A 27,318-nucleotide genomic window follows, 5' to 3' on the forward strand; every position below is an offset into this window, starting at 1 on the left:
TCAGAGACCCAAAGTACAAATCATGAACTGGGGGAGTCAGACACTAAACATATGTTCCCAGAAAGAACAGAAGACTTCCAGACCTGAGCTGGGAATCACAGGCAGCTTTCCAGGAACTACTGCCTGAAAAAAATAAAGCATTGCAAAGCACTGATTTTAGAAGTTAACTGGAAATATTAATATGGACTGCAGCAAATAAATTTGTGTAACAAAAATATGGAATCAAAGAGATAACAGAGAGCCATAATTTTATAAATGTAACAAAAAGAAGACTAGCACCAAAATTATTCTTAAAAGACATAAACCCCATTAATAGATGACTAACCAGTTGGTGCTAAATCTTGTCCAAGCTTTTTCTGTTAAGATACGAGAAAGTGAGGACCTTTCTGCCCTGCAGGTGAGGACCTCAGCAATCACAGATGTTCAGCTGCAGAGGACTGCTGTTGTAGGGCATGCAGATCTTTATTATCTAATCATTATTACCTTATTATCCAAACATTAATACAGGCTGCCTTGTTACAAATAAAGCAAGTGGGTCTATTCCCAGGCAGACTGTATCTATGTGCATGAGTGTGTATTCTGGGATTAGCTAAACCAGCCTGGTCTCACACTGTGGTCAGTCCTATGTGCACCAGGTCATTCCTCTTTTTCATCTTAATTTTTCTTTTCTTGTCATCTCTTCTGACTGAACTTTGGCGGACAGACTTACTTTCTAAAACACTCTGTGAGGGTGTCTTATAAAATGGGCTAACACCTATTAACATTACTACATCCCCTCAGGCATACTCTTTCTCCATTTCTGCCCTATTCTTTATGTTAGGATCAATCCTTTTTTTTTTTCAAACTGACGTTTGTACAGAACCTAATCTAATAGGGTTTTGGTCTCTCAGGTGCTGCTGCATGGAGCAGCGACCCAGTAGGATATATGAAGTAGACAGGTGTAATTTAAGGCCTTGGCCAATGAGAAATGAAAAGGGAAGCTCAGCAAAAGCAGAAAAACCATCTGAGGTAGTCAGAATTAGCTATTAGACCAGGCACCAGACGTGGTCAACAGGGAGTGTACCCACAAGATGTGTTCATATTAGGCATGAAATATATCCTGACAGTGCCAAGAAGCTTAGAGCTCTGGGTGGTATCTAAACAGGCACCAGATGAAGCTTCTGTCAGAAGCAGAGTGTTCGCTGTGAGCCAAATGGGCTTCCCATAATGGGAAAATATTTCTAGGAATGAGTTTATAGTGAAAGAAAACATTATAATTTGTTAATTTGGGTATAATAACAAAAATCCCACATTTCATGAGCCTGCTGCTAGGCTGGAAATCAAAAGGTACAATTATAGCCACCAGAACACAAAAGTTACAGATATTTCATGCTTTCCTCTCTACCACTCACTTGATAGCTTCTACAGGTAAACAATCTTGACATGTAATACTGAGCCTAAAACCTACACTCTCCCATTATGACTAAATTGTCTGATGACAAGTTTTTACGGCTTCCTTCCCCTTCACAAAAAATAAGTTAATTCTTTTTCATTCATACTGTATTATTCCTCATTCCTGCATAGCACTGTCTTCTCTGGGTAAACAACGTAGTAAGTCTGCATGGCTTATACAATTTAGTGCAGTTTGTCCAGCTTGGTCTGGTTGTTCTCACTCTGGTTTGTCCTATTCTCTGCCACTCTCCCCACCCCCTCAGCTTTCCTGAGGTTTGTAAAGGCACATTAATGGTTTTGTGACCTACTAAGCATGAATGTTGTGGAATGTGTCTGGGAGCTGTAGGTCACTACCTATATTTTATCCAGATGCAGTAATTTAATAAAAATATTGGATTCAGCTTCTAGATACATAAAGTATTTTGACGTTGTCAATGTCACTTAAATCCATGGGGAATTAATTATGTATGTGGAAAGTAACAAACTTTAGAGGAACTATTTAATGTTGAGAAAAAATATACCAGCCCAATGGCTAATGCACCAGCTTTTATAATATAACAGCAATAAATTTCTGCATGCATGAGAGATGCTGATAAAGCAGAAAGTTTAGTAACATACTGCTGAAAGCTGTATGATCACCTGTAATCCCACTGCTTCCAGTAAGTGTACTGGGTACTGGATACTTATGAATGAGCAAGTCCATGTGGGAAATTACTTTTTCTTTCCCTTGGACGTTATTTAACCAAAGGTATTCACATTCATGTCAGTAATTTTTGCCCGTGAAAGGGGTTTGTTTTTAGTCTCTATAATAATAATAGAACAATAATCTGCTGTTTTTTAGGTAAACATTTACACATTATGAGCTATTAATACCTAATTACATGTTTCAGCAAATAAGTTTTGTTTCACAGTGCAAATATTTATACCATTTGATTTGTCTTAATAGCTCTTCCTTATTTCCGTACATATATACATTAGACTAGTCAGCGCCAAGCAACTCAAATGGCATGAAAAATATTACCTCACATGCCCGTTAAAATGATTTATAAAATGGAATCAGTAAAAAAAAACCCTAACATGGGCTATTTATCACAGAACAAGATCATAGTTTCTGACACCTTGTTTAGTTCATTTATGTACTCTGAGACAGAGCTTTACCTGAAACTAACTTTTCTTGCCTTCAGCAGAGCTGGTCTAGGGACAGATCATGAACAAAATCTTTGATCTTGAGTCCAGTTTCGGTACTCTCTGAAACTGAGAGCTGCTTTTTCAGTTGTTCAGCTCAACACATTGACACTGGGCAGACCTTTAGGAAAGTGAAGAATTCCCTGGAGAGACCAGGTTGCATCTTCATTCTTGTGTGTTTGTAGAAGCCTTAAAAAAGGTCTCAGAGCTTCCTAAAATCACAATTGCTATAAATGTACATGATTACTGTAGATCTTAAAGAGGTGAAGGGAGCTTTGTTTGGGGTTTGTTTTGGGAGGGTTTTTGTTTCTTTTTTTCTCTGTAGGTGCCCGTTACTGAAAGGTCCTGTCTCTCTGGGGATTAACGAAAGCACTAGCCAAGAGCATGTTCAGACTGTTCTGCTCTACTCAAAACTATCTATAGCTGTATATGCCATGTTACACAATACAGAAATTTTTGAACTTCTGGTGGGACTTGTTATTATTGTGCTTGTGATGTGTTATTAGCACTTGTGGTCCTGGAACAGGCTTGGGGTGTCACTGCTTTGAGGGTTATTTGCACTGGACTCAGTTGAGCTGCACAGAAATGCTTGTAGACAGGTATCAGTCCAAGTCTGGATGAAAGCCCGATCTGATCCTGCCAAGAGAAGAGGTTTTTCTCATGCCCCAAATTCTTTCTTTAACGTTGCCTATTTCATATCACAGAGTGGGTGCTGATTCTTTGGTGTCAATCTGTACAAGACAGATGTTTTTCTTGCCTCCTAATGGGGTGATACTGCTTTCTACTCCTTGATAGAAAAGCACTGCTGACACTCATCACACCTTGTATTGCACTGCACCCCAAAGGTCATCTTCACTCAAGTCAAATCATCTCAGCTACTCTTCCCAATCTAGGTCACACCCTAAAACCACCTCAAAAGCATTTCTGTCTTTTCTGTACTGTCCTTTCAGGCATCAGGCTTGTCAAGAGGAGTCTTTTGGGCTTGTCTTGATGCAGAAGTTTGGGGGAAGTTTGATGCAGAACGCAAAGACAGGAACTGAGATGTGTGGTTGTTCCTGAGCTTCTGCTCAGCAAGCCCAGCTCTGACAGACTTCTCAGGGGGCAAATACAAAAAAGAAGGCCGTACAGTGGCTGAGAATCTGTCACACTTGTTTAGTTTAATGTGAAAGAACAGGGGCCATTGTGTTGCAGCACTGGGATTTGCCAGGCACGTGCTGACCTCATTTAGGTTGGTGACAGTACACTAATTCAACCTTCACCTCGTCTGCAGTGGAATTTCATTTCATCTGAGTATGTGTTTTGTTTGAAGCTTTTTGCTTCTTTGTTTGCTTGGGGTTTTTGTATGAGTGTGTAGTTAGGGCTTAGGTGGGGAAAGGAGCAAGTGCCTAGTCCAATCCTGCCTGCTGTTCGGATATGTCTCTCAAAGCGACACTGCTCATTCCCATAGGATGCCCCAGATACATCAGTAATACTCTGCTGTCAGTGGCACTAAGAGCTACACCTTGCTGATGCAACAAGGGTTCTTGCCCTCTCTCACAGATGAGGTGGACAGTGGAAAAGACTCAATTCACCATTAACAGGTTGCTATGCTATGCCTTCATTTCTATGTGTTCATTTAGAGTTTGTAAGGCATTGCTCACGTGTATGGACAATCTCTTCTGCTTTGGGAGTTTTAAGCAGCTTTAAGTTCTATCAGTAGATGAAGTTTTAAATGGTTCCCTTCTGCTCTACCAAATTTTTACTGCACAGTTTGGCCAAGCTGTTGGTTTTATTTGCTTTAGGCACATTTGTACAGTTTGTGAATGCACTATAAAAAGCCTAAATATCAAATTTGACCATCCTCATGTTTCACTTGTGCACACTTTCACTTCCTACAAATAAAATTCCCAGCGTCCTTATAGTCCAAACTACCCATGTGCTTGTCCTCTGTAGTTGCTGCTTATTAAGGAACAAGATTGGGGAATTTCAGATCATTTCAAATGATGGTTTTGAAATATACCCTTCGTATAATTTCTGGATTATTTCTTTTTACCACATCTTAACTTTGAATATCAGAAATCCTTCTGCTGTGGACAAGGGTTGTTATTGCCAACCTAATTTCAAATGGACTTTAAAAATCCAATCTTTTTAGCTCTTTAGGTTTGATTGTGCATGGCTTGTAGCATTGTAGCTTCTTAGTTTTAATGTCTATTTTTGGATGCTGGTTTGGGGTCAATGGTTAAACACTCTCAGTATCATTTTTTAGTGTTGAAATCTCCTTTTGATTTACATGTCTGAAGCGACAAAACCTCTTATTGTTATGATTTTTGAAAAATTGCCAAGATACAGCCGAATCTTTCACTGCTTGCTGCACAGAGCTGGTTCTTGCCTTCGTGTCATGTACTGTAGAATTCATTATTGTAATGCCTTGTTTACTTACATTTCTTTCTGGTGATAATAGGCTTTTCAGCCTTCAGCATTCAAGGCCTTTGTCCATTGAGGGAAAGAAAAAAACAGGCAAAACATCAGGCTCTTTCATCAAGCTTTTCAAATCTGATTTCAAAAGTTTGTTGTTAACCATTTCAGTAACACAATAGAAGGAAAAGGACCTTCACAATGAAAGATCTGGAATCAGAAATACCTCTGCAGGGAAACAGCTTTTGTTCATAAAGCTGTTTTGATTGCAAAGTGTATCTTCCAAGATGTATATTCCCCTTTCAGGAGTAAGGGCTGCCTACTTCAGATGCATTCTCCAGTGTATACCTTTCAGTGAAATCAGAAAGTAATGTTCTAGCATCCTTTCTATTGACATTTGGTATGTGGTCATTAACCATCAAAGGACCAGATTTAAGAACTGATCTATACGTCCCTGAAAGTGTGAACTTTCTTGTACACTTTGTTTAAGAATTCAGTCAAGGATAATGGGATTCAAGAAGCTGTTGGAAAATTGGCAACCAATTTTCTTTCTTTTTGAAACCAAAATATCGTCTGAAAAATTGCTGCCATTGTCAAACATGTTTTATGATTTTTTTTCACTTTTTTAAAATACGAAGGGTTTTTTGCTATAAACATATTTTGTGTGACTATTAAAACAGTAAGAAAAGCTTTCTTTATCAATCACCAACAAACCTGACAGTTAAGAAGTGTGCGTGTACTTAATCATAGAATCACAGAATCATAGAATAGTTAGGGTTAGAATGCATCCCTATAGGCCCCCTTCAGATACTGGAAGGCTGCTAGGAGGTCTCCACGCAGCCTTCTCTTCTCCAGGCTGAACAGCCCCAACTTTCTCTGCCTCTCATATGGGAGATGCTCCAGTCCCCTGATCATCCTCGTGGCCCTCCTCTGGACTTGTTCCAACAGTTCCATGTCCTTTTTATGTTGAGGACACCAGAACTGCACACAATACTCCAAGTGAGGTCTCACAGAGCAGAGTAGAGGGGCAGGATCACCTCCTTCGACCTGCTGGTCACGCTCCTTTTGATGCAGCCCAGGATACGCTTGGCTTTCTGGGCTGCAAGCGCACACTGAAGCTGGCTCATGTTCATTTTCTCATCGACCAACACCCCCAAGTCCTTCTCCACAGGGCTGCTCTGAATCTCTTCTCTGCCCAACCTGTAGCCGTGCCTGGGATTGCTCCGACCCAGGTGTAGGACCTTGCACTTGGCTTTGTTGAACTTCATAAGGCTGGCATCAGCCCACCTCACAAGCATGTCAAGGTCCCTCTGGATGGCATTCCTTCCCTCCAGGGTATCAACCGAACCACACAGCTTGGTGTCATCGGCAAACTTACTGAGGGCGCATTCAATCCCACTGTCCATGTCACTGGTAAAGATGTTGAACAGTACTGGTCCCAACACCGATCCCTGAGGGACACCACTCGTTACTGGTCTCCAGCTGGACATTGAGCCATTGACAGCAACTCTCTTCGTGCAGCCATCCAGCCAGTTCTTTATCCACCGAGTGGTCCATCCATCAGATTTATGTGTCTCCAGTTTAGAGATAAGGATGTCATGTGGGACAGAGTTGAACGCTTTGTGTAAGAATTTTGTTTGTGGATCAGTATTTCAGATGGGTTTTCCAGAGTTAAGACAGATTTTTAGCTTTTCCAGAGTTAAGACTCAGAAAAAATTATTCTTTGCAGAGTTAAAAGTATTTTAAAAAGTCTCTATCATGCTCATATTTATAGCAGAATTTGAAATCTGGCCAAGGGTGTTGGCTTGATGTCAATGACACTCCTTTTTTCAAGCTCATGAAAATTCATTTTCTTCTTGCCCTGTTGAGACACATCAGAGTTTTCTGGCTAATTGTGAGATTTCATCTAAATTGAGCAAGCTCAGTCTTCTTACAGCTCCTGTCTGCCAGTTAGACCATTCTGTGCCTGAGCCATCCCCCAGCAGGATAACCAAAATATATTGTTTACAGGCTGCTCAGACTTGCCAGCAATGCTGCAGCTCTGTCGAAAGCACTTGCCCAATTAGAATACTGGCACTTTTGATATCAGCAACCCGCAACTTCTGAAAGACCTCTTGGTCAATAGCAAGTGTGCATCTTCCAGTATTTTGATGAGGACTTCCAATTCTGAACCTTCCTCTTGAATTTATGGTTAGTTTGGAGTATTTTTACCTGATCCCATAGTTATGTAGTACTTACTGATAGCTAAATACCATTACTTTAATTTTAACCATTAAAAAGCAGGAGGATATTTAAATATGGAATTTGAGTGTTTTAATAAACTGTGCACATTTTAAAATAGTGCAGTCAGGTTCCTATTTTAGTGTAAAGATAAAGAAACCTCTAAGGGTTCAGGGAAGGATTCATAAAGTAAACAGTTTTCTGTTCTTTATAAGTATCTTATTGATGTATAATAAAATAATTTTACTTATTATGAGTCTTGTAATACTATAAACAGGAGAATCTGAAATAAAATAATTTTGTAAATGTATGTTTTAATGAGTATATGCTGCAGGCATATCCATCTGCAAGTCTGAACTTTAGCAGTCAGGTAATAACTGTGCTTTCAGTTTGGCATCTATCTTAGGACTATGTCACTAAAATAATTAAGAAATATTAAGTGTCATAAGATCTTCCATTTGAAATGCTGCATTAGAAACAGAGTTTTGCTAAGTTATTTTTACTTGCAACATTGGCACATAAAAGGATAAGTTTCTTTTCCTTTAAGGCTCTTGGGGCCTGGTGAAGTCCCCACATTCTGTGCATTCCTGTGGGTTTTGAATTGCTCTTAATGGGTGGACATATGAAGACGTAAAAATGCTTTACCCGCAGCCATAAATTATTCATACCAATAGGCCACTCCTGCTGCTCCTGCACAGGCTGGGGAAGCTGGTGAACAACGCATGGACAGACTGATATTCCTAAGTGCTTTAGCATGAATCATGTTGGAGAGGTTTAAGACAGCCAGCAATTCCCTGAAGATGGAGTGTATGTGCTTTCTTCTTGGAGCATGTGCTCATAAGAAACCCTCAACTTATTCTCCAGCTAGAGTGCATTCAAAAGGTCCTTCTGAGTATATTAAGTAGAAACACTTCAGCCTTCATTAGCAAGCCTAAAAGTGAGCAAGAGCGTTCACGAAAATGTTGGTACACAAGGCAGATATGATCCTGAGCCTGCAATAAGCTGCTTTCAGAAAGCATTAAAGCAGGACTGAGACTCTGGCTTGCAAAACACCAAATTCATCTGACAAAGAGAGAGATAGAATGACTGTGTGAAGCAAGCACGGGGAAGTTCACTGGTGCGAGGATGCTGCATCCCGATGCTTCAGATCAGTTTAATCACACAGTAGAGACCCACAGAAGAGCTGGCATTGTGGAAAATGCAAGCACCAGTCTGCACATATGGCTGCTAGTTTTCAGGTGATATATGAATGTCTTGACTATAGTTTTTTTTCCCCTGTTTAATTTTGTGATGACAGCAGCCCCCAGTTCAACAAAGTGCAACCCCCTATGGATGTCATTGACACACACATAAGTAAGTACTTTGTTGAATTAGGGCCAATGGCAGTGATGATATCAATACGTGGGAACCAGATAGTAGGGGTGTAATAGATTCATGAACCAAACCCCAGAAAGCTGGTATTAAAAACTTCAAAATTAGTTGAACATTTTGTCTTGGCACCCACAGGCAGGAGAAGGCAGATATGTGAGATGCTGAAGAGCTTTTTAATTGCCCTTTTTGTTATTGTTGTTTTGCTTTTACTTTGCTATTTTATGTCCTTGATTCCTTTTTACTCATGTATTTAAAACTAGTAACAGTGTTATTTTAAATTATTTTTTATTACACCAGAAGATATGAAGCTGCACAACATAAACCCAAAATAATTATTACTCCTATTAGGAATTATTTTTGATGAAAAAAGCAGCATGTTAAACTTAAAAGAAAAAATATAATAGTTCTTCAAATCTTCAGCCAGAATCAGGGGAAAAGCCCTCAGAAGCAGAGATTCATTATACAGGCAGATCAATCTAAAATATAAGGTCAATGCACTTGTGTAGAATTTAAGGATTACTGTAGAATCCTTTTCATAGTTTCATATATTCTTGTCTTAAAACAGACTAAAATTGGTTGAATTTCCTTACAACTATGTAATTAATATGTCCTCATTAGAAAACAGTTAGCTCTGATAATTCCCATTGGTGCCATGGCTGATAAACTGAACACCAATCAGTGTAATAAAAACAGTGAAATATAATTTCTTGTTGTTCAAAGTGATAATCAACTAATCAGCAGTGAATTTAATCAGAACATATCAACATCAATCAAACATATTAGTGCTTGCAAACTATAATAACCAGCTATGTCTGACAAGTTATGCGTACTGAAACAATTGTAGACCATGTGCACATTGAAGTACGCAGTTTACACATACATATGCAAACAGTTTAAGCATATAAGAATATAAAACTTCCATGAATAAAGTAGTTAGCCTTGTAGTAAATGTCTATTGCTTGAACAGCCTATGATTTCTAAAATCTGTACTGTGCTTTATTGCTAATGGGTCCAAGAGACTCTTACAAACAATGCCACCTTTTCTGCATGTCCTGTAAGTGTGTCCACACAAAAGCTTTAGTCTCCTCCCCCTTGCTGGTGGGCAGTAAGTAGGAAGAAAAATGGACCTAACATTTTCCTAGATTTTCTTTCCTTACTTAAACAGTAAGGAGGGAGTAAACTGAGGACCCTCATCTGTTCAGAGTCTCACCCCATCAGTGGGGACTCAAACAGATTTAAGATGTCCTTCTGGAGAAGAGCCTAGCAAGGCTTCAGAACAGAGACATGGGTTACAATTGAAATAGCTTCTAGGGCAGTAATGGACTATTTTCATCCCAGTCATCAAAATTCGGGCTATTTACTGAAGAACTTGAGCTCAGGCATATAGGATTAGTTGGAATTTATTAATTCCTCTGGTGGAAATCTAGACTTATTATTCAGGGCCTGACCTTTAAGATGAATATATTTGCAGTGTTTAATTCTGCGTTGCACATGTTTGTGGTAATGACTGAAGATCTGAAGAAAAATTTTGAAGACTATTTGATATTAAGAGAAGCATTTTAAATTATCTTCAAATAGACCACAAGTGTACATCAGAGCAGCGTTCATCTGTTTGGGGTTAGTTTCTACGGCTGAATGAATATTTTGTAGTAAATAACCTACTTAATTGATTTAACCTTTCTCTGTTTGCATATTTTCTAAAGATACTTCATAATTTTCTTGGATTAGTGGAAATTACTCTTTCAATAGGTTCTCTGAAGATCACCTGTAGATTTGAAAGACTCACTACTCAAGATCAAGAATGTAAGATCTTTCTGAACATCACTTGCCATGTATCGTCATTTCTATTCACAAATGAGGAGACATTTCTGATGAAACTGCTCCGAGCTACAAGTTTAAATCTACTTTGTGAATAGTGTCATTATTTGTAAAAGTTCTTCAACACTCCTGCCTGTGAACTCATCTGCGGGAATATTCAAAGGAAGTAAATAGAAAGAAGACAAACAGCCGAGATGCATTCACTGTTTTTCTTGAGTGAATATTCTTAGAAAATATTTAGAAGTATTGGCTCTGTTATTAGTTATATAAATATTCATGCAAATCTGTCTATCAGATTGCCTCCCTGAAATTACTCAGGCTTTTTTAGTGACTTGGAGAGAAAAGTCCCTTAAAAATATATTTCTGCACATTTTCCAGAAGTATAATAGACTGGATATGGCCTTATAAATTACAGGCTTTCCCATACTCATCCAGTCATGGGACCAAATCTCAAAGTTAACTTTAATGGGATTTTGGCTCAGGGAGGTTGGAGGAAGGGCAGCAGAATTTAGCCTGTGATTTATACTGCTTTCAGAAATTGCTCAGTGAAAAAAAAAATACAGCAATGTTACTTATATAGTACAGTTGCATGTAATTTATTTTCTGCATAACCCACATGAAATTTAATAAGATATAAAAAACTCACGTTTTTGACTGAAGACTTACAAATTCTAGCTTTAGTGAAAATAACTACTGGCTTCTCAAATGAGTTGATCGAGTAAGGTAAAAAAAGTGGAAAGCATCTATTCATTGCAACGTGGTTTATTTGATTATTTTTATTAAAAAAAGGGGGAATTGCATTTCATGAGATGCACTAACATATGATAGAAATTAGGAAATGTGCTATAGCTGTGTTCTCAGTGGGGATGATAAATGAGAATGCTCTGGCAGTCTAGGGAGATAGGGTTCAAACTCCAGGGCCAGGAGTTATATTAGCCTCCAGGATAAAAAGACTGATTTTCATTAAAGACAGTGGTACCCACTGCCTTTAAACCAGGAAAAAAAATAAAAAAATGTGGATTTAGGAGCTTCCTTTGTAGAATATCATAAGTTGGAACAATCACCATAAAGCAAGCTGTTGTAAGCTATCAGCTTTGGTAACTTCTCCATAGATTTTTATACACACTTGTGTGTGTTTGATGATGAGATATCAAGACAAAGTGGCAATCAAACCCTGATGTAGTCAATTCAAACAGGTTTGTGGCAAATAAATGGAATTCAGTGAATAATACTGTTTGTGAAGTTACTGAGGTAAACCTTAAAGCAAAGTAAAACAAAAAAGCAAAGCAGAGAGCTGCACTCATCCACTGGGGATTTCATCCAGCCTGCCACCCAGAGAATAGCTGCCAGCCACAGGAGCTTTGCTCTGCACCTAAAGAATTTGGCATCCTTTGCAGAAGAGAATGATACAAAATTGGCAATGATGTATATCATTTTACTTAGGTGCAGTAGTAATTCTTTTCATGGAACATGTATGTTGATTACAGACCCAGGGACTCTTAAAACAAGACAAAAGAAGAAATGCCCAAATTTTAATTGCCAGCAGTTCAGTAAAACTTGTTCCATATAGCCACAGGGTTAATATGTGCTTGTTGTTCTTTACAACTATAGCACAGCAGCTGAGAGACACTGGCTTTACACACTGTGCAAGGATGACTCAGATTAGACATTGGGAACAGACTGCCTGGGGCACCTTTGATGCTGGAGGTCTGTAAAAAGGAATTAGATAAATATTTGTCAGGAATACAATAGATATGGAAAACCCTGCCTTGGTGCAAATGGCTGGATTCCTAGCAGCATTCCCAAACAAAGCAATGTATACAAAGCTATAGCTTAGGTCAAAGCTATATATTCAATAAACCATAATCAGAAACTCTTCACTATTATATTCTTTTGACACCTATAATTAGTCCAAAAAAAAAATTTTAATTGTACAGTTCAGGCTTTAAATTTAACCTAAACCGTGTATTTCCCTATAAGTAAATGCACAAATAATCACAAATTCCTTTTTTTTTTTTTTTTTTCCAAGAGGGACACTGTTGCTTTATGCTCAGAAGTCTACACTAAACATTTAGAATTCCACTAAGGGCAAAATCTTTCCCTTGCATGAAGTGTTCTCAGAAATGAGGTCAGGCATTTCTCAATCCCTGGCAAGAAAACTTTCTGACTCATTACTCCACCACAAAGCATCCAGAATTTCCCCTTGGGTTCCAGTCAAATTGTTCAAATGCTTTGGAAAAATATATCTTTGATATCCCAAGAAAGGGAATATAGAAAAGATGTCCTCATAGCATGTGTCGCAGTTTAAAACCAGTCAGGCAGCTCGTTCACTCACTCCCCCCTTCTTCTTTCCCTCCCCCTACTCCCAGAGGGATGGAGAGGAGAATTGGAAAGAATGCAACTCCCATGGGTCGAGACAAAAACAGTTTAGTAACTAAGGTATAAAACAAATCACTGCTGCTACCACCAATAATAACAATGATAAAGGAAATAACAAGGGAAGAGAATACAACACCTCATCACCAGCCAACCGATAAACTCAACCCCCCCAGCCTGACCAAGCACTGCCCGATACCTCCTCCAACCCGCAGTCTCCCAGCCCTTCCGGCTAACTCCCAGTTACACCCCGGGCATGGCGTGCTGTGGTATGGAATACCTCTTTGGCTAGCTTGGGTCAGGTGTCCTGTCTCTGCTTCCTCCTGGCTTCCCCTCCTCCCTGGCAGAGCATGAGGCTCACAAAGTCCTTGGCCAGACCAAACATTTGAGCAGTAACTAAAAACATCGGTGCTGTCAGCACCATTCCCAGGCTGAAAGTCAAAAACACAGCACTGCACCACCTACCAAGAAGGAAAAAAATGACTGCTACTGCTGAACCCAGGACAGCATGAAAGGATTAGGGTCCTCTTAGATTTAAAGCAGAATGTCTTGCAATTTCCAAGCTATTATTATTTATTAATTCATGGAATGGGCATCACAAGCACTGAAGTGCTTTACAGAATTACAAATTCTACTGTAAAAATGTGCATGTGAAAGTCCCATTGTTATGGACACTGCTGACACATGACCAGTTTTCTTGTAGGACTCAGAAATCATCAGAAATCATCATTATCTTGGCATGGGGATGTCTAAGACACCGCTGCATGATTACTGATCACTTCCAAATTCCCCAGAGCTTCTTGGTCCTGAGATTAAGACATCAGATGCTCACTTAAAGCACTTTGGACGCCTCCTGCATTTTCACTTAATGATCCTATATGCTCATCCAAGCCTTCTTGTGGTCAGAAATGATCTAGCATCTCCCACAGGAGAGCGGGTAACTTGGCTAACTGGTACTGCTATTCACTTGTGTCTTTAGTGAGCCTATATACTCTTGAGAATGGCTTACACAAAAAAAGACTGTGAGAACTCAAGGCTGGTAGGGGGGAAAGACAAATGGCAACACTGAGTTGGTGATGAATTCATGTTCCTACACCATGTATACATCTCGAGCAAAGGGAAAAATGAGGTAAGCAAGGACCACTCTCACTGTGTTGGAGTGGCGAAAAATGGAAACCTCCCTCAATAAAATGGCAATTTTTTGTTAATGAGAAAGCAGACAAGTTCTCCTGCCTTGTAATGTGCTACAAAGCAGATGTAAGGCAAGACAACTGGTAAGGAGAAGCTTTTCCTGAGAAGTCCCTGCCTGTGTACATGGCTGACCACCATCCCCCTTCTTCTGTATCCTCTGAATTATTCCTATAAACTCTAACACTGACTTTGGTACTGGAAGGACAAGGTTAAAATGTTTGTAGGATCCCCAGATGGTCCCAAACACGCTTCTCCAGAAGCATTCATATACCTAGATGGTGATGTTTCTATTTAAGCTTAAAGTAAGTAAATAAATATACTAAATTAATTAAACTGATCAGTTTGTGATCTTAAAAATGCAGAATTATGCTTACACAATTAGCTGTTTCTGAGCCTTATTTAAGGCATAAGACAGAAGAAAAATAATACTGCTTTACTTTGTGCACAGGACTCGTCCTGGAGCTGGAAACTTCAGGATGGCTTAACACCATTTCATACTTCTATCCCTACATGCTGCAAAGGCCAGGCCCTCCATATGTACCCCTACTACTGCCACCTCTAGTAACCACATCATCCAATCCTGTCTAGAAAATTTCTCTTTCTGACAAAAAGAAAGCTTTTTCACCCCATTTAACCCATATTGGAAAGCAGTAACAGAATATCAGTTGTTTAGTGCATGACTATATATCCAGGGCAAAGTGGTAACAGGCTGCTTTAGAGAAGGTGAAGTGTCATGTTAACATATTATATTCCAATATTAATAATTTGATTTAATATTTAATATTTCCTTTTTAGTGTTTAGATAAGAATTCAGCAAGCTTTCTCAATCATCTCCCACACTTCAGCTTCTTGAATATTGTCTGCCCTGTCCTTCACAGCACTTATTCACACATTAGGAAAATATTGACATGGTGTCGCTATCCTATTTGTGCAAAGGTCTCCTCTGCTATTGACACGTCTGTTCCTTTAATCAGCCCTAAGAGTGCTGATGTGTCATACAATCTGTGACAGACTTTTATGAGCCCAACCCAGTAGCTCTGAAAACTCCCAGTGACTGAAGTGGGAGTTTAAAATGTGTAAGGGCAGCAGGATCAGAGCAGTTCAAGGAAATAATCACTGCCTACGTTCACAGAGGACAAAGTGAAAACTCTTGACTTTTAAACAGAGTTTTACTTACTGGGACTTCCAGCACCCTATTTTTCATCACTTTTTGGCTTTACATAGCCAATGATTATTCTGATTAAGAAAGTGCTTGACTTTGTTTTCATTCAGGGTAGCAGAAAAACTCTTATTAGCATACTACACAGTGGTTCCTGGGAATTCAACTGCTTCCAGGTTTCGAGGATCAGGCCCTGATTGATCTCATTTCAGGAAATCTTGAGACTGGAAAAACTGGCTTTTTGCCAGAAAATGAGTTGAGTAGATTATGTTGCTTAGACCAAACAGATTAGGCCCATCCTCCAGAGCTTCGTGATCAGTTAAAGATGTTCTTCTTCAAGACACTTTTGTCCCAAAGCAGCGTTTATGTTTCCCTCCCTTTTTACTGCTCTGTGTTTGTCATTAATAAAACTTGGCATATATTTGCTTTCTGTTTCTGAAAGAGTTTTTTCCTTATTTAAAGAAGTTTAAAAGTCTGCCCATTACCCTTCACTAGCACAGGACTGTAGACTGGGCAGCCAAGCAATTGTAATCCAGCCAGTAACTCACTGAGCTCCTGAGCAGACGAGTCAGACAAAGCTCTCACTGTGAGCAATGCTGGGATTCATTTCTGAAGCAAGGCTTGTGGGAGAAAACATAAATACAGGACTATCGAGTTGTTATTCATTTCAGCCTTTTCCCCTACTCTTGTAAAAGGGATTGTTCTTATACTGGACACTGCAGAAGACAGTAGTGGGTGTTTGCTAGGCTCCTGGTGACTTTAAGAGCTACTGAGAGCTTTCAGTAAGTTGTATGAGAATGAAATCTCACCCATTTATTACCATCCTGGTTTTGCTACCTCGTGATAAATGCATGAGCTGTACCACAAGGCAGACACATTACATGTTATTTGTGTTAAAACGGCAGGGATATTCCTCCCGCCTTAGGAAGCAAACTAACTGGTATTTAAGTGAAAAGCTTCATTTTCCACTTCTTACCTGAGCAATGGATTCAGGCAGGCAACTCTGGGTTTTTGGGGGTCTAAATCAGGTAATAGAAAAACCCCTCTCTCTTCCCTAATGAAGACAGCTTCTCCTCCTAACTTGTTTTTGGTGGGAGACTGAATGCTTTCAGCTCCCCACCCCATCCAGACTGGTTTCAGAAGTTTTGCAATGCTGAAGCAAACTAAGGGAGGAAACAGCGCAGATAACGACGAAGGAGTGTCAAATAACAGCCTTGCATACACCATACTGAACAAGGGCTTTCTAAAGGCTGTGTTTTATTTTGATGGGGTGTGTGTGCAATTTAGGCTCTGTTTAGCTTTTAAACTGGCAGTGAAAGGACAAAATGGAGCAAGTTAAAGTACACGTTCACTTGGGTGCATCTCACCTTCAGCACTGTTCTGGTGTTTTGTTGCTACATTTTAAGAAGAAAAACTACAATAAGAATGATTTCAGGGCATAAAGCTTAGATTTAGGAGTGAAATTTCTCAAAGCTTCAGAGTATGTGAAATGAAAAAAGTGGTTCTGCCTGTTGTGGAGGTGAGGAAGGAGAGCAGTTAAATTGTAGACCTCAGTTTTCTTCATGTCCTGGCACAGTCTGGGCTCTGGGTTTTCGTTTAGCCCTGCACGTATCTGTTCAGCTGCTTGCTTCTCTCCTGGGTATGCAAGAAATGGAAGGTTTTGAGGAGGAGAGGAATTTATGTAATTATCAAATAGAGATATTTTATTGTTTTTTTTTTTTTCCTGAAGTGTCACAAAATCAGAAAACAAATGGGGGAAACAGTCATTGTGACACCTTGTCAGTTCTACTCTGCCTTTCCTCCCGCCCTCACAGGCTGCGCTGAAATGCAGCTATCTGCAAATCTGTAAGGTATGAATCATCTCACACACTGCCGAGGTGAAACCTGACAACTATTTAACAGCACCGCTGCAACACTATGGAACATTTTAAGACAGGAAATTAAGAATACCTGAGCCAACTAAAGCCACAGGGGGAAGTTTAGATGGACAGAATTTAATTACTCATGTTGGAATTTGGCCAGGACACCAAAATTTACACCCCAGCCCTCCTGTAAAGTGCCATCAGACCTTTAATACTAGCAACTGGTCAAAACATCAGCTTTAGATCTGCTTCAAACGAGAACAGCACTAAAAGTTGTCTAAGACCTACTGAGGCATTCATTTAATACTGACTGACAGGAAAGACTGCAACATCCCGAGTCAAGCAAACCAGCTATAGTACAACAGGAAAAATACCTTTCCTAGCAGCACTGGAGGCTTTTCTTCTCCAGAGGTAGCTTAATAATATTTTTAGGAAAATTCTCTGCATTTTCAGAAATGCATCAAGTGACTTGGGAGTGTCCCCGTCCCCCTGTCCCCTATCCCCCCCGCCTTTTCATTATCTCAAAAGTCAAAGTATCCTTGTGCTGCCCTTGCAGAGCCCCCAGATATACTTGAGTGCTCAGCCTCTTGTTTATTGCCATTTATACCGTGGAAAAGAGGCACACCATAGTGAATAACAGTGTGTTGACTGGAAAGGGAATGTTAAAGCCTGAAAGTCCATACTTTTTCACTTCTCACATTATTTTTCTAAAGAAAGCTGTATGCTATTTAATGTTTATTTGTGGGGAAGAGGAAAAATCCTGTGGGTTATCTTTTCTAGAAGCGTAGGATTTCTACAAATCACAATTCTTGAAATTCCTTAGGCTGAGGAATTATGTCAGCCCTGAAAAGCATGTATTCATTACTCACATCTTGTTACTCTGTTGACATAATTCCCTAACAGACTGGGACATGAGGTGTCCCAGTTTGATACTTCAACCTACAGTCACTGCTTTTGCCTTCTTTAAATAGTAAACAATTCTGTGTCTTGAGTTCCTGTTTTCAAAAGTCCTTTGAGCAGTGAATCTATGCAAAAAAGAAAATCTGGGTTAGCTGTGGGCCACCAGCAATTTATCAAGCAGTATTAGTTATGTCTGTGGGATATTTTTCATTATCTGAGGATTATTAATAGAGACACTATATACATGGTGATTATTCCTTGACTAATAATTGAGATAATATTGATATGAAGTCTAGTTTCATTAACACCTTAGTAAAGAGACTATGATGGGAAGGGTATTTTTTTCCCTCCAATTTGTAATCAAAAGTTATTTAATGGTAAAATCAGCCTTTACTTATAACAGAGGTTGCAGACTTTGGGAGTTGGCAGAGCCAGCTTCTGGGCTGCTGGGAGCCAGACTCTTTTTGATCTTCTTATTGAATGGTTTCCTTTGATCACCTAGACAATAGATCATAAAAGAACAGAGCTTTTACCCATATCTCCCCAAATTTGCAGGTAAATAATGAGATGGTCTGAACTGAGGCTGGAGTGTAAGATTTTTAACAAACAATTCTTCCCTTTGAAGTAGACTTAGTAAAATTAGCATATAAATGAGCAATGCTGCTACATAAGGACATGTGGCTGAAGAAGAGGGATAATTGGACTGAGTGGGTTAGTTTCTAAATGAGGTCGTTTGCTAAATAACCCACAGTTAGAGTACAGGTGTGTTGGTTTTGTAAGTGGGAGATGAGATTTGAACAATAGGGTATGCTCAAGGTGGGGACCCCCAGCTGGTGTGGGTGAGGACTGGAGCTTTGTAGCTGGCCTGGAAAGCACAAAGTTGGGTGGGAGGCAGAGCAGTCGCAGGCCATGCCTCTGTGGGAAGAGGTATCCTAACCGATGCTGTAATGTCAGGATGTGGTCCATTATACCGATATTTGTCTTCATCATTTTCAAGTATGCAAAGCTATTCAGTATGCTAATTCATACATCTCTGGAGGTCCATTTGCTATGCCTGTGAAAAAGGACCATTATGCTGAAGTGTCTGCCAGGGGCTGCACAGGTTAAACTCACCAAACTCAGAAAGCTAGAACAAGGGTTTAGTGTGGTTGTAGCAGGTTAACATTAGGATCTTTGAACCTCACAGCTTTTGATTTCACCAAAATCAGAGGAATTACCTATCCCAATGGGAAACTGACACCTCATTACAGGTACCTTGGACTCTCTTCTCTGTGTGTCTGGGACAGCCCCCCTGGCACCAAAATGACTTTGTCATTCCATGGCAGGGACACATGGCTGGAACTCTCCCAGTAGCTCAGGTGTTCCCTGATTTACTAAATGAAAAAGAAGTTACATAATTAATGTGTTAAATTAAATCCATTAAATAAAATAAATGAAGTTAATTAAGTAATTTCGTTTTGAGTCAGGTTTCAACCAGAATTTCTTAGCGTGCTTGAAAGAATCATGCTCAGTTCACTGGAGCTTGATACTTGGGGCAGTTCACTTGGGGCTTCTTTATTCATTCTGACAAAAACTGAACTTGAGATTGACAGGGGACAGTAGATGGGAGGGAGAGTGATCCCTGTCACCTGAATGGCCAACAAGATAGTGTTGTGGTACAAAAACCCAAGCTCAGATCTCCCCTTTGACTGGTTTGAAGGAAAGACATGGACTAAATTTCTGCACAGAGCACCAGCACCCTTTGGATCTGTTAGTTGTCCTTTGGCCCAGGTACTCTTGAGATCATCTTTGCCCTTCAACAGGAAGTGAGATCACCCTCCCTCTAGCGTAACCCTCATGTAACATATGAGGGTGAGGACTGAATCCAGCTCTTTCACATCTTAAGTGAGTGTTAAGGGCAACATTTTTGCCAAGATACAAATGACATTTCAGTCTCTTGTGACTGTAACATGAAAAAAGGGTCTGTATGTCAGATTTTCCCCCATCATAACTCTTCTTTCCTGCCTTCAGAGACCTGTTAGGACAGGACTCCATATTACCAGTGTGTGCAGCATCTCTCTGGGCTCTTCCATTCACTGGTGGAGCACAGTCAGAGGCTTTTTAATGGGGTGAAGATGGGCACAATGGGCTGCAGCAGCCAACAGGGAAGAGCCAAGTACCTTCTCTGACACAAATCTTTGATGCAAGAAGAGGGTTTGGGGAGGTTTTGTGAAGGTGCTTGAGGCTGGAGAGCTCTGGGTGGATATGGACAAAGAGAATTTCATGCAGAGCATTAGAAAGAGGTGTAGCGTAGTAGAGGCTGGGGGTTCTCCAGCTGGGACCTAGGCACGTTCATGAGAAGGATCAAGGGTTGTAGATGATTGTAATGGATGATTTGGAAACAGGAGTTTTGGCACAGGAGGTGGGAGGGGCTAGGGTGGGGAAATGATGGGCACCAAAGGAAATGGATTTATTGAACACATCTTAGATGTTGGATTTGAGGCAAGAGAATCTACTGCCCTCACCCACCTTTCGTACTGGCAGTAGGAGTAGCCTATCCCAACCAAACAGAGCTGATTTGTGTCAGAAGAATTGATTCGAACTTTTTCTGCACTTCTGAAATCTTTCTGTCCTCACCTTTTATATTTATTAGTTCAAAGTGATTCACCAAAAGTTGACCTGAATTCTCAAACTGCATTTCTTCTGGCAAATAAACTCTTCACTAAAAACATATGTGCCTGTCACTACACTAAGTGCATGCAGTCTATTTACTTGCTGTTTGGCTGACGGCTGGCCCTTTCCCAACAGTGCAGAGGAGATGGAAGGCATTAAGAAAAGCCCTGAATATTGCTGGCTGAATAGTCTGCAAAAAAAAAACAACAAAAAACTAGGGAGGATAGGAGTGAAATCCTAGCGCTGTGAGTGGCACTTGGAGAATTTTGCTTCAAAGTTTCTATTAAAAAAGAAAAAAAAGAAAATCAATGAAAGCCACCCAAATAAAACCCATGCACAGCACTTTGAAACCACACCAGTGTGCCTCACAATGCATGGGATTGTAAAAATAAAGAAAGAAAAGTGCCTTAGTCATAGGCAATGCACTTTAATGGTTCAGCTCAATGTGGAATAACCTCATGAATACACATTCCAGAACTGGCCTCTTCATCACATGGAGGAAAGGAGCAGACGAGCTGCAGATAGAGAGGCACATCATATGCGAAGACTCCACTGCCTGGCTGCAGCTCTAGTACACCTACTGTCCCTGCAGAGACTCTTAACACAGTGGGACTGAGGCTAGACTTGCGCTGATGTGCTTCTCTGAAACCTACAGGCAGAAAGGATGGGTAAACAGGACCACTGAACATGAAGCTGTTGCTCAACACCACCCTTGGTAGAAGACACAGAGGTCCTTGACAGAGCTACTGGTTCAGTTCGAGGTATTTTAAATAGCAAAGAGGGGGTGAGGAGACAGAGAATAATGACAGCTTCAAAAAGGGACTGAACTGTGCTGTGCCAATAGCCTGACTTAGATACACCAGCAAGAGTCACGTAAAGAAGGACAGGACTAGCCTATGCTGTCCTTAGGCTAGTGTAGTAGCATTAGAAAATGGATGTATATCCTCTAAATGCATTTCCCAGTACAAAGTGCAGGTCAGTGGTTCAGGCAGGTGGCAAGGCACAGGAGGGAGTTTCTAGAGTTTCAGTGGGGTGGGAGGTGTTTAAGGAGTTAAAGGGGTTAAAGCAGGGAACACCTGCTCCTGGGCCTTCCCTAGAACCGAACGTCCCTAGAACAGATCTCACGGGATGATGAAGAGTGGAACAGAAAAAGAGTGGGTTTGGGTTTTTTTTTTCCACACAGGGGGGTCCATTTGGTAGTACAGGGAGGGAAATATTTCCCTAGGAAAGAGGAATAATCATCAAGGAAAGATATGGGAAACAGAGAAATCACAGGCTGAAGTAGGCTTAGTAGCAAAACAACTGGGGGTTTGAAAAATTACCAGAAAAGTGATATTCTCAAGAGTACAAGCAATAGCACAGGCTCCACTGAAAATGAGGTTAGTTTTGGAAATTAACATCACATCTGTCTAGTTCCAATAAGCCTTGTCCATTTAAAAATGGAACTCATGCCACAAGATACCTGCTATAAATAATCAAATACATCATAACCTGGACATATCCTCTATGTAGAATAATCCTGCTATAAAAACTGAGAATAAAGGAATTTGCTGGATGACTAGCACTTAAGAAATTGTTCCCTGTTGGGTTATTTGAAGCCTATTCTCTACTTCAGTAGGAGTTTATGTTGAATAACTCACAGCTGTGGATATACCTGCACAATGGAATCTAATACTACTAATAAAGGGGTCCAAATTGGCACAGCTCCAGTCAGGACTCATTAATGTTAAGACATACAAGTGTCTCGGGTCATGTAAAAGGCTGAGTGACTTCAGCGCAGAACCATGGATGCTTGGGTGGAGGGGTGGTACCAGGTGATGAAGGATGGGACAGGGGTAGCTAACACTGAGCTGTGTGTGCTGTGCCCCTCACCAGGGCACCTTGTGCCTCCTGTGAGGAGCCATGGGTGTGCCACAAGGCCAGCTGAGCTCTGAAGCCTTTTATCTTTGCATAGAATGTGGGGTCCTCAGCGCAGTCCTTTTGTAGGAATCTTCAGAACCTGGATTTAGGAACAGCAAAAAGGGAGAAGGAGTCAGTCCTGCTTACTGCCCTGTATGCACCGAAAATGCAATAAAACCACCCAGGTACACAACAGCTGAGTTATGTGAGGGCTGTTCAGTTCTGGTCACATTTAAAATACCAGCTGCCACAAGAACATCCCAAGATGTAGGCACAAGCTCACCTGGAAAGCCAGAGCTGACAACTCTTTATGATTTGTAGTTTTTTTCCCTTATTGTGACTCACCTGGATTAGTCTGTTTTCAGATACTGAAGGGAACTAGGGAAGGGAGGAGAGGAGAAAGATGGAATAACTGATGCTTTGGGTGATCTATATCACTTGTATGTCCTTCAAGCTACCTCTGTGCAATGTTTACAAGCATATTTGTATAGAGAGCTGGGCAGGACATGATCTGTGTAATTCACTCTGCAACATCGTGGCTTAGTCAGGAGCCTTGAGAAAGTAACCTCATCAGCTAAATCAGAGGTGCGTATATCTGATATTCAGCTCTTAGCTACAGCATTTTTTAAGCATTTGTTTTAAATCAAAACCAAATTTGCGGTGCTTGTAGCTTTGTGAAAATCAAATCTGGAAAAAAAAATCAAAATGTAGGTTCAAATGTCAATATTTGGAAGTAACCCAAAGAAAAGTGGAGTCAAACCAAATGAAAAAGTTCTGGTTTAATAAAATAAAAAATTTAAGAAATCATGATTTTGGGGATTATTATTTTTGTACATCTATTCTAGCTGTTTCATAGAAGCCTGCAGTCACAGGCAGAAAAGTCAAATGGCCACAAACCTTCCACTGGGGAAGCACCAGTTTGTTGGAGATTGAGAGGTGCTGGGGGCGAGGTATAGGTGACCTGGTGTAACAGTCCCAGAATAGCTGTGACTGCAGCCAAGCCTTTGATGTGACAAAATGACTCCACTGGTTTCAAGGTAAGACTGCCCATGAGTCTCGTTTATGTCAAAGGTTATTTCAAATTAATCAAGCTGTTAATCAGTTAAAGGAGATTGTTGCAGTTAAAAAAACAGAACAGTTTTGTGTTGACCTCTGTTATCACAGGTTATTAAAAAAAATCTATTAATAAAATTAATAAAAAGTAAAATAAATATTCCATTTCCTTTTCAAGTCTTGGTCTTGCACCTATGTGCCCACCCTGGTACTTGGCACCGCCTGCATGAGGCCCACCTCTGGAAGGTTTCCTTCATTACTGATTGCAGTTTTCTTCCTCAGTATATGGGCTTCTCTTGGAAACTGCTCTCTTGTAGAGTGCTGCTTTCTGAAGTGACAGACTGCTCAAAGGCAATCAGTACAGAGACCTCTCCTTCCCTCCCCAGCAGTTCCTCTCCCTACTTGAGAACTGGCTATACTGCAGGTCTCACAATAAAATCATACTTGACAACTCTGTTTCCATTTGAAAAGTGCACATCCCACTATTGCATGGTCTTCAACTTAAAAACATTGCATCTCTGTGGACTACCACTGTTCAGTTACTCATTATAAACTGACCATTAGTATTTTTTCCCCTCCCTCACAGGAATACAGCTGGCATCTGCAGCAAAGCCAAATGTTGCTGTGTGAAATTTGTGAGTTAGGCCCTTCTCAAGGGAGTTCTGGAGTTCTGTCTCAAAAGAAAGAAGCGGAAGAAGTGGGGGGGGGGATGGATGGATATTTAAAAATAATATATTTTCTGGGATAAAGAAAGCAGATTTAGGTTATATTTTTCTGAGCCCTTAGGCTGAAATACCAGCAAAACATGGAAGTTTGTTAAGCAAAGCCAACCTGAAACTTCCTATCCCTGTTGACATAAAGCAGATGAGTTAGTTGTGATATGTAAAAATGAAATTGCATTGCTCCTACAAAGCTTGGGAAACACAATAAAGGCTCTTGATCACTGTCCAGGGACACCTTAGCTATGAGCCCTGCTCCTATAAATTGAACTCCTGTAGCACTTCACACCTCATTCACATCAGAGGAGCTGGTGATTTAAGCACAGAGAAAGTCATAGAGCTGCTGAAAAACCTGTATGAAAAGATAGCTGTCTCAGTTGCTCACCTTTTGTTATCACCCTTTGGAACATGAGTTTAACCTGGAGGGGAGATTTCAAAGAAAACAGCTGAAAATTCCCTTTCAAAATGGAGTTCTCAGTCAAATACAGACACAAGCCCCAGCATCCATTAGTTCCTAAATTTCACACCTTCTGACTGCTGAATTTGATCTCTCTTGGCAACCCAGGAGCAGCCCACCTTGGTTTTGATGAGTTTGTCTGTGTGGAGCACAAGTGAATCCTGCATTTTGTTTTACACGTAGCCAGAAGAAGATGGAAAGTTAAAAACTTTGGGCAAAGCAGCAAACAAATTTTCATAAGCTATCAAAGAGAGATGAAAGAAAATTGAATAGAAAAAAAACCTCAACCCAGCATCTGAAAGCACCAAACACAGTCCTTAAAAGCTTTTCCAGTACTCAGACCCCCCAAGAGATCACTCAGGGAGGATAAAACTCTATGTGATGAAATGAGGGTTGCAGACGAATGTGATAAGGAGTGTTAAATGCCTGCTTCATATCAAGCATTTACTAAAACGTTTCCTAATGCACTTACAAAGGAGACGCTAACTTTATACATTATAGCTGTTCAATATATAATTATACATAGTATCTCAGATGAATTCAGAGTTGTTGAGACAGAGCTATTAATTAAACTGGGGCAATACACAACTTGAAGATCTCCAGAGATTAGACAGAATTCATTTTAGCATGATATAAGAACTGCTTTGCTCTCCCCTATCCCCAGACACACTCTAACAACTGTTCTCATGCCATATCACAACTGGTAAGATCTTCGACACCTAAGAAGCATTTTTACCATAAAGCACTGTAAAAACTATAACAAAAATAACCCAAACCCTAAACCTCTCCACCCTCGTAAAATCCCCCCCAGCCATGCACAGAAAGAAAACGAAAACAACCTGAAGAGTTTTAGACTCCCCTTATGAGCACAGACTTAAAGGATCCTAAGTGGGGATGTCCAACAGGCATGGAAGCGCCCTCGGTGAACATTTATCTGCATTCAGCTGAAGCACACACTAATATGCTGTAACGGCATTCAGCACCTGAGCTATCTGGGATGCATTTAGTAACATATCCAAACAGAAGCTTATCAATCTCTTCCTGTTGCTTGTAAAGTTGATGGAAGCACAGTCAGGAGTTTCTTGGGGAGCTGGGGTGGTTGTGCTCTGTTGTGCCTAGATTTATAAAGTTTTGATTCTGTGTGCACAAGTGTATTATTCTCTGATGTCATCTTTACTGCATAATGGTGTTTTAAAGTGTGCTTATGGATTAAGTCTGCCCATAGACCCATTAAAATTATTTCTTGGTGTAAGGGATATAGTTCTTTTATTTCAGAACTGATTCATAGGGTCATAGAAGAAATGCTCCTGCAGTTAGATTCCTCCATCACTGTTCCAAATAAAGCCTCTCCCTTGAAAAGAACTGGTACTAGTGGCTGTCAAAATAACACACTAAATTAGAACAGATTTTAATACTGTGAGTGTTCAGTGGAAATTCATATTTTCTCATGAAACATAGCAGCATGGTCCATACATTTAGAGACTTCCAAAAGTGACTCTTTATCCAAAGGTACCATCTGCCATTCCCCAATGCTGGGGTACCACCAGTCTTCCTGGTAGAAGCATAATGATACACCAGCATAACATCACTTCTGTGGGATGTTAAATATTCAGTAGCTCCTCTTACCTAGTAGAAGATTTGGGCCTTAGCCTTGTATAAAAATATGCTGTCAAAAAACAAGAAAAACCATACAAATCATCCAGTCCTACACAGTAAAACCAACTGCTGGGGTTATGTGTGCCCCAGGGCAGCTTTAATTTGGACATGTAATGTATCACCATAGGGCTACTTGATCAGAGTTGCAGTCTCAGTAAATTTTTTCAGGACTATTCAATTTCCATTAGCAGTTTCTCCAGGATATATTAGGCACAAACTGGGTTTCCTTCAATATCAATCATCCATGTTTTCTCTTTCATCCTGTCTTTGCTAAAATGGGACTTTCATGGAGGTCATGAAATTGCAAAATTTAGCCTGTTCTTACAGCCCTTCTATCATTTAGGCTCCTTTAATGGTGTTTTGCAGCAGAAGCTGGGCAAGGAACCTCTCTCTTAGAGAAAACCCAGTAATGCCCAGTGTTTTGCCATTCCATTCAGTGGTTTCCTTCCCCTCTAGCCCCATCTCTTTCTGCACACTTCAAGACTTGTTTTCCTTGGCAGCTCTCTGGTCATTGGGTACTTTTGCTCTGTTCCCCAAGGACGCAAGTTGGCTACACTTCCCTAATGTGTGAGTGTAGCACCTTCTTCAGGACGAAGGTTACAAATCAGCCACTCATGACTTTCACAGAGCCTCATGATGCTGCAAGCATACAAATAATATACAAATCCCAAGGTCCCTTCCAGATTGAATTACCCTACAGCGTTATTACATTCCTACACACCAATGCATAGATGATGAAACATGAGGACACCTTCTTTCTGAAAAGACTACAAAGCTGCAAATATTTCTTATGAAAAGGGAGAAAGTAGGAGCTTTAAGAACTGCTGTGTTCTCATGAGGTGTAGCTGGTGAGACCAGCCGATGGCTCATGTGAGGTGGGAGCTCTCTGGGAAGGGGACTCTGCTGACCCAAGCCCCAAAACAGTGTTAAGATTCCTAAACAAAGGAATTCAAAGAATAACAAAACCCACTAGTG

At 40.3% G+C, this 27,318-nt stretch overlaps 1 long non-coding RNA gene across 1 annotated transcript; it reads right to left on the reverse strand.

The window, feature by feature from the left end:
• Positions 1–19,165: 19,165 nt before the first annotated feature.
• On the reverse strand, positions 19,166–25,641 carry LOC134172893 (uncharacterized). The gene is made up of 3 exons (XR_009968053.1): positions 25,527–25,641; positions 24,616–24,649; positions 19,166–19,280 (listed from the first exon to the last, which is right to left on the reverse strand). It is a non-coding gene; the product is annotated as an uncharacterized LOC134172893 (long non-coding RNA).
• Positions 25,642–27,318: the final 1,677 nt, after the last annotated feature.

Source organism: Pezoporus occidentalis, unplaced genomic scaffold (assembly GCF_034315485.1).
Source record: "Pezoporus occidentalis ecotype Australia unplaced genomic scaffold, CSIRO_AGI_Poc_V1 ctg48, whole genome shotgun sequence".
NCBI classification, from domain to species: domain Eukaryota; kingdom Metazoa; phylum Chordata; class Aves; order Psittaciformes; family Psittacidae; genus Pezoporus; species Pezoporus occidentalis.